General features: G+C 40.8%; 1 protein-coding gene across 1 annotated transcript in view; it reads left to right on the top strand.

Annotated features, from left to right (window-relative positions):
* Positions 1-14,878, top strand: part of unc5db (unc-5 netrin receptor Db) — a gene marked incomplete at both ends in the record, with an annotated part of 282,435 nt that overhangs the window by 221,338 nt on the left and 46,219 nt on the right. The window lies entirely within an intron of this gene.

Consider the following 14,878-nt stretch of genomic DNA (forward strand, 5'->3'; position numbering starts at 1 on the left):
GAGATGGCATTGCCGTGATTTGACGCTTTATAAATAAAGTTGAATTGAACTGAATTGAATTGAATCGTTCTGGATGTCAAAACATTGGAAAATACAGTAGCAGATTTTTACTAATAATAAAGCATTTATCAACACCATAGCTTGCACACTTCAGCCAGTTCGGATGTGGGGGAGCTTCATCAGATTTAAGAAGGTGTTTTGTCATGATGCAAACATTTATTTTTTTTTTTATTATTATTTTGATTAAATAGATATGCATTGCAAGGTTTTCAGCTTTTGCACAATTCTGTAAAAGTTTCCCAAGCTGTCTCCAGTTCAGAAGATGATCCTGGAGATCTCTTCGAACATCATGCTCTTTGTAGAGTCAGGCATGAATTCTGACAGAGGAGCTAAGCTGGCGCTCAGGGTGGAAGTTTCGCATCATGTTGTTGTTTTCTTTGTATTGTTTTAATCAAAGAAAATCGGTGAACTTTTAAACATGACCACTGTTCTCATCTATGTTGACCGCCCTGGACTAGCAATCTGTCCAGGGTGGACCTGCCTTTTGCCCAATGATTGCTGGAATAGACTCCAGCTTCCCCATGACCCTTAAGTAGAATAAGCGGTAAAGAAAATAGATAAATGAATGAACAGTGTTTAGCTTCAAAATCAGCCCAGGTATGAAGGTAGTACTTTTGACCTCACCTGGAAAGGTCTTGCTGGAACTTACAGTGCTGATTTGTGATTGACAGATTGTTTGTAGCATTGTACTTGTCCCGTTCTGGTTCAGTCTTTTCAGGTTAAAATGCAAAGTAGCAAGTTGTACCACACGATACTCGTTCTGCTAACACAATATTCAAACATTAATCTTTGTGTTTCACAGTAATTAAATTCCAGGTAAAATGAAAAACCGGCAGAAATGTCTAACAAACACATTTTCCCAGTGCAGCATGCTCTCACACACTTCAGGGATCTTAATTGCCCAAATCAACTGTGTTTCTCAGTTCCACGGACCTGAATGGAAATACAAAACAAACAAGGCTGCTTGAAAAAAATATTCTGGGCTGATTAGGTTTGGCTGCTGTTGCTTAAAATGTTCCTAAAGACTCCCACTCACCTCTGCAATCTCACCCGAAACAGAGCTGCCAAGATCTGCAGGAAGCCTAACAGGGCTTTACATTACAAGTCTTTACATCCTCCTCCCGTCAGCAACCAGCTGGGGTTTCTCGTTTTTTGATTTGATGAGTGTTCATTCGGTGAATACAAACCAGCCTTGAGGTTTCTTTCCATTCATTCCCAGCTGTGACAGGCTACCCGTCAAACTTGAACCTGGCTTTCAACCAGTCAATGTCAGCTTTAGGAAGACGTGTGTCATGTAGGTTATGACAGCAGGATGAATGCATGCCATGTAAAGTTATGCAGTGTGAGACTAAACTGGATGAAGTACTGTATGTGCAATGCACCATATGGTGACTATTTATAGCTGTGGCTTAATATTCATCATTAGTCCTAATAGCATTTACATTATCAGTGTGTGCTTTCATGGTAATGATGCAGCAGAGCTGTGTGGCTCTCTGAAGTTGTCTGTTAATAGCTTCATTCATGGTGGCTCAAATCTCTGTCTTTTAAGTCACTGCTATTTAAGCAGAGGGAAACTAATCTGATTACATGCTTACATCCTTACCTGCATTACTATTTTGTCTTTTTAGTAGTGGTAGTAAATGTCAGCTGCAGAATAAACACAGATACTGTATGTATGTATGGGTGGGCAGTAGTACAGGCAGACATACAGAGGTTAGATGTACTTGACTCTCCCTGTGGCTATTTCAGTGTCATTGTGTTTACCCCCGGGCAAGCGTGGCAGATGGGCCCAGCAAGCACAGCAACCCATCTCTTGCTCCCTGTAGGGGTCTTTTCAGTGTCACGATATGACTACATATCCAGAAGTCCCTCACAGGTGGTAGTCTGAGCTTTGATGTCCCAGCTGCTGTAGAGAAACTCAAACTCGTGCTGTGTAAGCCTGAGGGGTTCTGCGATAGAGCCCTTCATTTAGCCCACCAACTTACTTCACTTTTCTTTAGGCGGCAAAGTCAAACCTCTCATTCCTGAATCTATTTTTTTGTTTCTTCCGCTCTAAGAGTCAATATGTAGTTATGTGCCTCTCTTCGTGTGAACAATGTGGCTCTCCGGGAGGGAGTCACAACCCAGAGAGCCTGTTTAAACGATGATGAATGCAGTGATGAATGGATAGCGGTGCAACGATGGACATGAACGCAACAACAGAAGACACAGATGTCTCTGGAGGCCTTTTATCGTGGCATTACACACATTATGTATTCTGATCAAAGCTGTGTAACGACCGTTGGATGGACTGAACTACCCCCACGGGGGGTGGGCTCGTACGCTCTTTTCTACAGAGAGCCACAAGGATTTCCAGTTTCCTGTGAAGTGTCCCTGTTTATTCACACCGATCCACTGGAGCAAAGTCACAAAAGGAAATAGAGCTCGTAAAAAGCTTCCATTAACAGAAGAAGTGACAAGCCTGTAAATTGCCTTGACAGTGCACAGAAATAAAAAGGTTCAAACGGTAGCAGAGAGAGTGAGTTATACCAGCCATGACGCAGAGTCTGCATCCTGAAGATCATATTCAAAAGCAGTCGGTCAATTTGCAACTTTCAATAACAAGCACAAAGTAGGAACATGTGATTTAATTAATCAGATAATTAGCTAAACAAAGATAGATGTAACGACCCATGAATGCACTGGGATTCCCCCATAAGGGATGGGTCGCTCTGTGAGTCAATAACTACATTTACATGATAAATTAGTCTTTGATTTGGATGAAATCAGTCTGACCAGAAGCTGTGTTCCAATTCAGGGTCCACACACTTCGAAGTGTACAACTACATTCTGCTAAACCCCCTCCTTTCTACTTAGTCCATCATTTAATTAAAACACTCAAATGAGCCTTTAATACCTCAATAAAATGTCACACAGCAGCAACACTCAGCACAACTCGCATGTAGCTACAAGGTTTTATTTGTAAACAAAGATTCCTAAAACAAAAACTGCTGTTTTCTTTATTCCAGAAAGACATTAACTCACTTTTTAAATCTCTAAAACTCATTAGGAATAATAAGAAAAATATAGAACTTCTCAGTTTTTATTAAAATATTTTTAATGCATAGATTCCTCCTCTTCATAATATATAGTTTATATGTTATTGTCACATACAAACGTATGTTCTCGTGTCTTTGTTCCTGTATCAAACTTGCGTCCTAATTAATTTGTGTAAAACCTTATTTATCTTGTCCACATTGACTTATTGTCCCAATCCTGTTCAATATTATATATGTAATATGTATTCTTTGTGGTTTCAATAAAGTTTTGTTTAAAAAAACTTCTCACATGTAGCTTAATCAATAATATAGGCTAGGATAGCAGCATTATTGGCTACATTATGACTAACAAGTGGCTAAGGTTATTTTTATAGGCTGTTTCTGATCTCAAACTGAAATCTCCCTGTTGCTAGGCAACTTAGGAAGAATTGTGGGCGGGGTTTACTAGTAATTTCAACTTGCCAAGTCAGATGACATCATAATAATTCTATTCTTTTTTATTCTATTCTACAGTCACTAAGCAAACTCTTTTATCCATAGCAACATGATGATGTCCCAAAGACGTCACAATTCTATCAATAAAAGGTTCCAGTCTCTCCGGTAGTGAACTTACAGTACTGGACCAGAGAAAAATGACCAACAGGATGACAACTAAACAAACTGATGAATATTTCAGAGAAGAAAGGGAGAAACCTTGTAAAGAATATGACAAAGAGGCAAACAAACAACTTGTGCAGACTTTAAACAAAGAAGAGACTGGAGGAGAATATAGGTCGAAAACTTCCAATGTTATCTTGACCAAACGTAAGAAAACTCCTCTCAGACCCAAAAGAGAGCTTGCTGATATTTCCAAACAAGAGACGATGAGAGGGGAATACAGGTGTGCCATAGACAATCAAATCCTACCTCATCTCAGACCCAAACCCATTGTGAAGATCATTTTACCACCACGCCAATCAAATCTATCCAAACCACGTCGTAGGAGCCAGAGTGGAATCGTTCCATGTATCCCACCTCTTTACCTTCAGAGAGCCGACTGGAAAATCTAGTAAGTAAAAACTCAGTTTTGTCAAAGGCAGGGATCACCGATCCTGATCCTCAAGGGTCGGTGTCCTGCAGGTTTTCCAACTGTCCCAGCTGCGAAACACTTGGTTGAAATCAATGAGTAGACATGTGCAGACTTTGTCTGAGTCTGATACAGGAGTTTTCTCACATGGAAAACTTGCAGGACACCAGCCCTCAAGGACCAAGATTGGGGATCCCTGGTCTAAAGAAACACCTACATGTCTAAAAAAATACTCCTAAATCTTGCTTAAAAAGTTTTTACAATCTCATAAAGCGGTCTTTCAGACGTTTTGATGAAGAATTATATGTAAAAAGTGTAACAGAACCACTCTTTTTTTGCATTTCTGTGTTCATGGACATGGCATAAAGTGTCATGTGACCAGTTTATTTCCAGTAAAGATGGCACGGTATTGAACAAATGACAGCAAATTTTAGAATTTTACATTTACTGTCCCCCACACTCAGTGGACCGGCCTCTGGGAACTTGCTGGTTAACAAGCGCCGATTTCTCACGTTTTCATAGCACGTCATTCTTGTGACACACATAAATTTGTCCCCATCACACACACTGGCTGGTCCAGGCTGTTTCAAGTCCACAAGCACAGCTGGTGATGTGAGATCAGTTCTCTGGTCCACAAGCACCAGCTTCTCTCCTCACTTTTCCATGAGTGCGTGCTCAGTCATCCAGTTGCGTCAGCCCAGCTCATTCATACTGACACCGCCGAGTTCAACGCAATGTTTTCCTGGCAATCTTCGGCTGTGAGCTGTGAATACCTTCTGGAGCCTTTTGGGGCTGAGCGCCCCATATTTCGCTCCAGAGGACACTCTGGCTCCAATGACGGATGTAGAGGTTCTATCCTGGCAACATCAGGACAAACAACACAAGCGCCCCCAATCTTGGAGCATCACTTGGAGTGTCAGTGACTGTGTTTCCTGGGAAAATGGATGGACAGACTGATCAGCAAGAGGTACATGCTTCAGTTTGCGTCTACCTCCACCCTTCCAGTGGTTCAGTGTGGTCCTGGAAACAATACTGTCATGCCACAAACAGCAAGTCTACCCCAGTTCCAGTCAGAGCTGCATGAGCTTCTACTAAAGGATGTTATCTCCAGAGGAAATGGAGAGGAAAATCAGGGTTTTCACTCCTGCTGTTTCTTAGTTTCCAAGAAGATCAGCAGGGTGAGACTCATTCTCAATCTGTCGCTGTTCAACAAATCCATCACCACAAGTTTCTTTTACATGCTGACGATCTGACAGGTGTTGGAATGTGTCCTCAGAGGCATCTGGTTCACCTCCGTCAGCCGGAGAGACGCCTTCTTTCACATCCCGATCCTTCAAAACCACAGGGAATTCCTATGTTTCTCTTTTTTAGGAGAAACAGTCCCAATACAACCCTCTGCCGTTTAGTTATTCCCTTATGCCCCACACGTGTTCTCCAAATGTGTGGAGATGGCATTGCGACTGTTGCGCTCAGCAGGGATGAGAGTCCTCTTTTATTTGGACGACCTGCTTCTTCTGGCCCGGTCTGGAAACGCAGAAGTCGCAGCTACTGTCAGGCCAACCATGGCAACTCCTGTGGCACATGATCCAGAGTTACCCAGCAATAGGCCAGCGCCTCTGGGTCTGGCCGGTTAGAAGGACTTTGACTCCCTCAGGAAGTTGTGTGAACGATCCAGAACGCGAGGGTCACTTTGACAACCGCATCCTACTTGTCTAAGTCTGGGTGAAGAAATTAAACTTATGAAAGTGCTTATACACTACCTTGTTCATGAATGTAATGTTTGTCGAATAAACTAAAACTAACATCCTTTAACATCAATTATGTTGTAGGAAAAAGGCCTTCAGATTACCTCAGAATTGGAATAAGGATCTTGCATGTCGCTTAATCAATAATATAAGCTAAGCAGCATTATAAGTTATTCATAGAAGCCAGTGGTTTTCAGTGGTCACTGCTTTATAGAGGTCAGCTGCACCTGCCACCCGCCGCCGTCACCTGCAGCTGCCAAGGAGGCTTCTGAGGAGACTCCGTCATCACCACCAGTTAACTTTTTGTTATTTTAACACATTTTGCTGCGTCTGCCTGAAGGACTGTTCTCTCTATGTCTTCAATTTGTTTGGCTCCTCCTTTCTTTTTTTGTTCTCAATGTTGATCTCCTCTCTATCTCTCTGTATGACTGATTGGCTGATATGACAGTGGCCCCAGATGGAGGGGGCATTGGCCCATGAATGGTCCAGCTCAGGATCAATCATGACTGATCATTTTGTGTACCAATAGCCATCATAGCTATTACCTTTATGATTAGCACAGGTAGCTCTTCAGGGACCAGAGTTGGTGACCACTGCAAAGTATATCATGGGTGTGACGATTAGATACGACTCCATGAATCGTTGGTGAGAGAGCTTTTCAACAGTCGTTGACTCAGTATTCAGTTCCTACACTGTCACCCTGCGTGTCAACAAGTTATCAGTCTTCTGCCAATGTTTTTAATTGATCAGACTGTAAACTCATGTTCATCAATCATCAAAAACTTTCACCTTCAACTGATTGAAATGATGTCTTCAACTGTCATTGTGCATTTTTGTGTGTGTTTTTGTGTGTGTAGCATCAAACTTGCTTCCTGTGGTGACAAAGCTAGACTGCTGACTTGTGGATGGACCTTTTAATAAACAATTTGTTGTCAAATGCACATAGTCATGCTACATTTATGCTACGGTAGCTTTACCTGTCAAAAGTGGACTGGACATAATATTTGTGGGTTTTGTTTTGTTGCCAGCTGTTGTTGATTCTGCATGTCTTTATAATTATACTCCATTGGCATTGAATCTCATAGCGCAACACGCTGGCTTTTTCATAATTTCGGGTCATCATGGTTTTGTAGTGCATTGGCTTTGTATAGTTGCAGCCTACTGTGCTGCTAACTTTTCATGAAAAGAGACAGGGTATGTAATCATACCATTGTGCTACAGCCCAGTTGCCTAGTGACTCAAGATGTGACAACAATAAAATGTTCATCCACATAGGCATCTGAGTATTCCTGGTCTTTCAGAAAGCATTTTTTCTCTGGCCAGTAGGCACTTTGTCAACCACTTAAAAATCCACAAATATCACATATTACGTTTTCAGTGTCATTAATTTGGCTTTGTCGCATTTTCTGTGAAGCAAACTCCTCAGTTCTCAACTGCTGCTCTTTCACCGCCACGTTGTGTAAAGTGAACTCTTGTAGAAACAAAACAGCAAAGGATCACCACCCGTATTCCCTGCTGCATGCCACATGCTGGGCAGGTTTGTCCCGTGGATTCAGAGGCATTTTTTAAACGACAGTGCTTGTAATGTATGTATGTATCTAACAAACCAGCACACTGATGTGCGTAGACGTGGAATTTGGGACAGAGTCACTTTTTACCAGAACTTAGCAAGCAACAGCGAAACATTTTTGAGTCGTTTCACGATTTTTAGTCGGAAGCTTAGTAAAATGACTCCATCTTGTGGTGGGAGTAATGTATTACTTTTGTAGATTTCGATCTTGTCCAAGGATACTGTGACAGCTGGAAATGTTGGGAATCAAACTACCATCCTTTGTGGTAAGAGGATGATTTCTCTACCTGCTTAGCCACAGCCAACCCCAGCTTGTAACAATTAAAAAATATGACATTAAAAAACTGCAAAGAATTTAGGAAGCTGAATGTAAAGAAATGAGGAATGGAACAGGACTGTATATCATATTCTCTCCCATTTACCTGCAAACCCTGCAACCTTCCTTATACAGAAGTACATTCAGTATGTTTGAATCAACATATCTTTGGAAATGATCACAGAAAATCTCCAGCTGCCTTCATATATAATCATAAATTCTACCTGCCAACCTTAACTCTGCTGCTACTGAAAATGATCTCAGGTTCTTGCCAGGTATTTGAGTACCAGGTATTTGCTTGCTTGCTGTCACCACTGGGCTTTTTTTAGTGCGTATTTTTTTCCTGGCTATTTGTGAGCTGGAGCATGTTTGCTGTGGACACCCATATTTTTCTCTGTTGTGCTTGTCATCTTGTCGACTGTCAGTCACCATCTGCATCCTACCAGGCCAGAGGACATGCAGAAAATGATTTTTTTCTTCTTGAGCTGCAACGTCCAGCCCATCTCTGCCCAACTGACTTGTCCTCATCCACAGAGTTTCATGAAAGCCTCACTACTTAAATATGACTTCTTAAAGCTTTTTAAAGACTAATCTCTTCCTATTGAAGGCCCAGTTTTGCTTTGGTCAGACATTTTTCCGACTGCCTGTGAGGTTTTATAAACACTTACTGGGAAACAACTTCACGATGAAACTGGCTTTCATATGAACGCTATGAAAGACTTGAAAATAGGGGATTTTCTCTTGTGTGTTAAATTCTGTTATTTAGATACTTTCAGTGAAGATTTGTTTCTGAAAGCAGTGGAAGTCACCCATCAGAAGTCATAAAGTGCCTCAGGATTGGTTTTATCGAGTATGAAGGCTACTGTCAGTAGAACGGCTGCAGTGCATAGATGTGATGCGGATTCCTGTTCCGATGCCTGGCCCTCTAAGTCAGGGTCCATGTTGCCTGCAGCGGTTGACCCAGTCGATCCGTATTTCTGGATGTAGCATCGTGGCATGTTCTGCTTTTAGACATTGGCTTTCACGGTTGATAGATCTCACAGCACAGATCTCTCCTTCCTCTTTCCCCCACCAAGGTGACATCAAATGTCTGATTCCTCTACAAGTACTGGAGTTTCACCTGACATGTTGCACTGCTGTAGTTTTGTTTTATATCATACTCATTTAGCCTAACTGGTTCTGCAGTCAGTATGTAGTTTATTTCAAATACTCTAAGAAAATATTTCTCATTTTCCCTATTTTACTGTTTTCACTGTTTATTGTCATGTTCATTCAGCTGGTCTTTATCTTCCGATGCAGAGTTGAAGGCTTGTAAAGAGAAGTTTTTTCGAATGGAAACCATACTACATGAATTGTACTGCAGGTTCTGCTCAGATCAGAAGTGGCTGAGTCACAAAGCCAAGTAACAGAAAAAAATTAACTTTTCTGCTATGCAATGTCAAGCACCTGGACGGCCGTTTGAGAAGTCATCAGCAGAAGAGCCTAATCGCACTATACACACCGCTCTTACAGTTTTTATTCAGCCGATGTATTCAAATATAGACCAATCTAGAAGAAACCACTTTGTTTTTATTCTAGAAGAGGTGCTGGGGCAAAGCACTGGGAACTGATAAAGAGATCGGTTCTTGAGGCCTGTTAAATCTGATGAAAGTCTGTTTGTCTTGTCAGTGTATAATTCTCTGTCTGCTTTTTCATTTTACATGCTTTCATGGCAATGTTCTGATTAAAACGTTGCCGTGATATTTTCAGCGTTTTATTTTTCCTCTAAAAAAAAAAAACACCTGAAATTCTGAAAATTGTATTTAGTGTTTTTCATGATTCTTTAATTAAATCAAATGAAAAGAAAAATGCTTGATTTATTCAAGCGGGAAAGTGAAATGTTGGAGTAGACTGTTCCTTTTTTGTTTTGATTTGTATTGTGTTGTATTGTATTGTATTGTTTGTTTTTGTATTGTTTTTTTGTTTGTTTTTTTTTGTTTTGTTTTGTTTTGTTTATTAAATGAGCACATTGGGAGGGCATTTCTGTGAGTAGTGTGCTCTTGATGCAACATCTTGTTTAAACACACAGTATAAAAAAAATGGGAGATCCGTGGGGGTACGTAGCTTACAGAGATGGGATTAACAACTGTAACTGCATCACTAATGGCTTTACTGTTTTCAGTAACAGGTAATCTGACTAATTACTCTTTCCATCATTACAGCTCTGTTAACGTTAACTAAGTACATTGTGGTTGTCTTCTTGTGACTGGAGGCTGAGGGCATTCAGTCACATTGTTGTATAATCCTGGAGCGACTGGTTTAAGTCTGTTAAATCAGCTTCAGGGAAAGAGATTGGTTCTTCTTCTCTCTCTCTCTCTCTCTCTCTCTCTCTCTCTCTCTCTCTCTCTGGTTATTTTTAAATAGTATGAAACTTAAATGGTTAGAGTAAACATAAATTGTACAAAACAATCCATGTGATGCACCAGAGACAGAAGACAAATTTGGGTTTAATCCAGGCAACTTTTGGCACTTTTGGTTCAGCTGCAGCACTGATGAGTGGACTGGATGTGGTCCAGATGTTAGCTGTTGGTTTGGACGTGTCACCTACACCAGAAGTGGTCCAAATATGAGGGACCAGCTTGGACATAGATGACAGAAATTCCCTTTTGGGCCACATCACGTGTGGCGATCATGTGAATGGGTTTTGTGCCCACACTCACTTTTTTTTTTTTAATACGCCAAGCTGACTTCATTTTAAATTTGTGTTTTTGAACAGTGTATAAATGAAAACCACTTTTCCTTATAAAATCTGAATGCATGTCTGATAATGCAAACATGTATTTTGATGAACCTGGGCTTCAGTGGATACTGTTCAGACTGCTGATATCTTTTGCCTGCAAAGTTTTTCTTGTTGTGCAGGAGGTGCAGATCATAAGTCCTAGCTGGAAGCTGGACACTGTCTTTACAGTATAAGTACTATTTTGTCCAGCATTGAAAGAAAAGACAGCAGAGGGGCTTTTTTGTGGCGCTAGTTCTTGATGTTTGTTTGGTTCTTCAGAGGCTTTAAACGAACATGAAATATCTTCAGATATGCTGTCATGTTCAAACAGTGTTGCAATGATAGAAAGTCACTAAATGTTTGTGTCCTTTCTTAATAAATCTAAGATTTCAGCTGTTCAAGAGTGTGGTTGTTGTTTTCTTATCCTCCTCTTCATGACGCTCTGTACATTTTCAAGAGGAGACAGATGTGGACTGCAGGCAGGCCAGTCAAGCACACACACTGTGTGTGTGTATGAAGCCATGCTGTTTGAAGTTGTGCCGAATGAAGTCTGACATTCTGCTGATGAAATAACCAGGGGAAAGACATCACCCTGATTGTAGCAAATCCAAATCCAAAATTCCATCATCCCCCCCTCTGCATCAGTTGTACCTTCACATACATGAATGTCATCTATGTCATGGACACTGATGCACCACAAACCAAGCAGTAACCTCTGGCGGTTAAAAGTGAATCTTATGTGGAAGTGACAAAAATTGCAGTTCCTCCTTCATCCACTAGGGCTAAAAAACAGAGTAATATCCCTGTAGACTCCCATGTCAAAAAGGCCAACTTCACAGCAGAAATATTTTTCTAACTACTCTTATTAGCAGTAATTTCCTCTTAAACTCATAATTTGGGGGATGTCCTTTTGATTGACTACCACCAGATATCCCACTTTAAAAAGGAGGAATGTAGAAAAACAGCGGTTTTTAGCCAGTTAACAGTATGACTTAGCTTTAGCCTGCTTACCTCCGTTAGCTGATTAGGTCCTGTTAGCTCCCGGTTGGCTCGGATAGCTTTTAGTCATAGGCAGGTCAGTTTACTAGATGTCAATCCACCTCAACGCTCACAGCCTCCATCTCAGCTCGACCATTTTTGTATTCTCCGGGGGAGATGACACATGTGACGCTGTCAAGATGGCAACAGTGGGAACCACCCATGAGCTTAAATTCAGCTCTTCAGACACCTATACAGGTGACGTCATGGAGGCTCCATCCATCTTTAATATACAGTCCATGCCTTAAACTAATGAAGATGCCAGTTATTGCAGCTTTCTGTGGTGCTTTTTCTTATCGTTTACACATAACCTGCAAAGTAGTTGCAAAGTAACACTAATCTGGCAATAAAAGATGTTTCCTCTGTCATCCTGACCATCTAAGATAAACTGGTGTTTACAGAACTTGGTGGTGTAATTTGGAGAGGTTTTTTTTTTTTACTTTCTCCAGTTTTATTTTACATCTCCGGGATGCAGTGGCAGAATGTATGTTAGTTCCACCTGAGCCCATGATTTTATACTGCTTACTTACCATATTCATCCTCTAATTTTTACAGTATTCTACCATGAAGATGCAGAATGAGCAAAGTTCTTCACAATTTTGCATTTAGATGTATTTATTTGAAACGTAATCATTTTTCTCTGATAGAGTTTTGAGCCACTACTTATCTGTACTTGGATTAAAAAAAACATTTGGTGGACTGCCCTTCTATACCCAGCCCTGACACCCTTACCTTTCACAAGTTTAGGCCGATTTATGCTTTATTTATGTGAGTAATTAAATAGCATCACTGCCATCATACTTTAATGAATTCTTTACACTGGCATGATAAGATGTAGTGGATGTAGTTAGCCATTAAATCCACTATATCAGTCTGATGTCATGCAGACATAACAAACATGGCAACTACCAAGCAGATCGTGATCATTACATTTGTCATTAAATACATTGCAGCTGCTGATTCTTCTTTGTTCCTTTGTCTGGTTGCAGGTCAGCAGTTCGCCTCAGTTCTGCATCCATGATGTTCGCTGGTACAACTGTTTGCTATGTCGACTTTGAATCTGTAATGGACCAGATTACCCAGATAAAGGATGCAGAAGACATTTGAAAGGCTCCATATCCATCGTAGAGCATAAATAAGCCTTGAAACTGCTGGTTATGGAGTGTGTTGTTGGTGTAAAACTCTTTGCATTTATTAAATACACTGAAATGGATCAGTGAAGAAATTGAAAGGAATCCTTTCCTTGTGTTTGTTGAATGCAGGCTGAAACAAATTAAGTTTAATTGTACTAAAAAAAATAAAAAAAAAAGGTTTTCAGGAAATGGCATGGTGCGATGCCTAAGTGATGAAAGGTATATCAAACTAAAGCAGCAATCCATTCATGAACTATAACCAGTCTTTTCTTTTTATCAGTGTTTTATCAATCCTTTCAATCTTTCCCATTTATGAGATGCTGTTTTTTTTTTTTTTACATAATGGAGCCAGAGAAATGCTCATCGGGATAACTGGTATTAAAGCTGCAGCATGCAGTAAAATTAGATCAGACAATGAGATGAGTTAAAAATATGATATAATTAAAAAACAATGTGTTTCTTTTGGTATTTAATCTACACACTGCTACATAAAAGAACTGTTATGTTTTTACTTTCTAACAATGAACTATTTATATCTACTTGCTGTGGGTCCATACAGCTTCAGTTGCCTTCGTTTTTACTACAGAGTTTTTAAATGGAATTACAACTGCGTGTGAAGTGAGAACTCCCTGAGCTTTAAAACTATAACATCAGCTTTATTTCACAGTGCTAAAGCACCATTTGGGATAATTAACATCTTAAAAGACACAAAGAAGAAGGGAGTACAGACAGCGCAGCCCCTGAGGCCCCTGGATCTACCTGTACATGAAAACCTTCTTATGTCTGAATGAATTTTGCCCCCTGATGGCCACCATACATTCACAGCTCTGCTTTGCATTCATTTCTATGCCCACTTTATGTCGGTAATTCCTACATGATGCTCCTCATAATACATAACTCATGTTATCTAGCTCGTGACTGGTGTTAGCTAACATCCACACACACGCATGGATAAATCTCTAAGCTGGCAGTGAATTCTTCGAAGGGCAGGATTTGGAGATAGAACAAGTGATTGCTGCTTGTGTTTTGTGAAAAGCTAAAAAAAAAAACTACAAATCACAAATTATTCCTCGTGTTGATGATGATGGGATAAACACACACACACAAACATCCACTGTGTGGAAAAGTGTTGGAAAACACACAAATTACTTCATACTTAAAAAGAGCATTTTTGTTTCCTCATGCTGAAAGACATTTGCTGAACGGACTCAGTTCGACAGATCTGAGCAGCACTCTCACCGGTAAGTGACCAAACAGCACAGTGAGTTGCTACCAGTGATTAACCTCGTTGCTTACACTTATTGTCCCAGTCAAGTGCACGGCGGTACTTTCAGGTCTCAGGATTGCAGATGAAGTGCTGTTGGAGTTTGTTGAATCGTCATTACAGTGCTTTTACTAATCGAAGCTTTGAGTCTCGTACTGTTTAAAATAATTGTTCATGTTTTTACTTTATTACCGAGGTTTTATGACAAACAAAAACGTTGTTTGAAAGCACCTTAGTAAAACTGGAGCTGGGTGTTGCATTGATGCAGAAAGCCTCACCTCTCGATACCTTTTTGATTAATGCGTCCCAGCAGGACACATTAGGGGTCTGCATCGACTTCGAATCTGACAGAAGCACAGTGGGAATAAACAGGTGGGAGACTACAAGCAAATAAAGGTGAAGCTAATGGAGCGTGCTAATGTGTGCATTCATTAAGCTCGCTGTCTGTGCTCCTGACCCAATCTGCCACTTTGCACGACTCTCACAGTCCCCGAGGAGTGAGTCATTGCACACTTTAAATAATGCACCCCGTCGAGGAGCCTCGCTGTGATGACAAGTGAAGTGTAGAAAAAAACTGAAAAAATCTGCCATCCTCGGCGCTGTCAGAAGGTTGCTGCTGGACTCTGGAGTTTGAGCCACCGGCTACATAAGGAGCAGGTAATCTACTCCTTGCCTACACTCAGGATTAATTGAGCAATCAGGCTTGGGCGCTGTTGGCTGAGGAATCGAGAGCTCTCTCAGCACGAGTCAAATGCTGTTCGCATAGAAACATACTATGAAGTCACAATAACGGGGAAGTGATTGAGGTGGATTTGCAGTTAGAATATCTCAACTACCCCTTGTCCACTCCCCCACACACTGCACCAAGCCATCCCACACACTCTCGGTCA

The sequence above is a fragment of the Telmatherina bonti genome, assembly GCF_933228915.1.
Source record: "Telmatherina bonti genome assembly, chromosome: 13".
NCBI lineage: Eukaryota > Metazoa > Chordata > Actinopteri > Atheriniformes > Telmatherinidae > Telmatherina > Telmatherina bonti.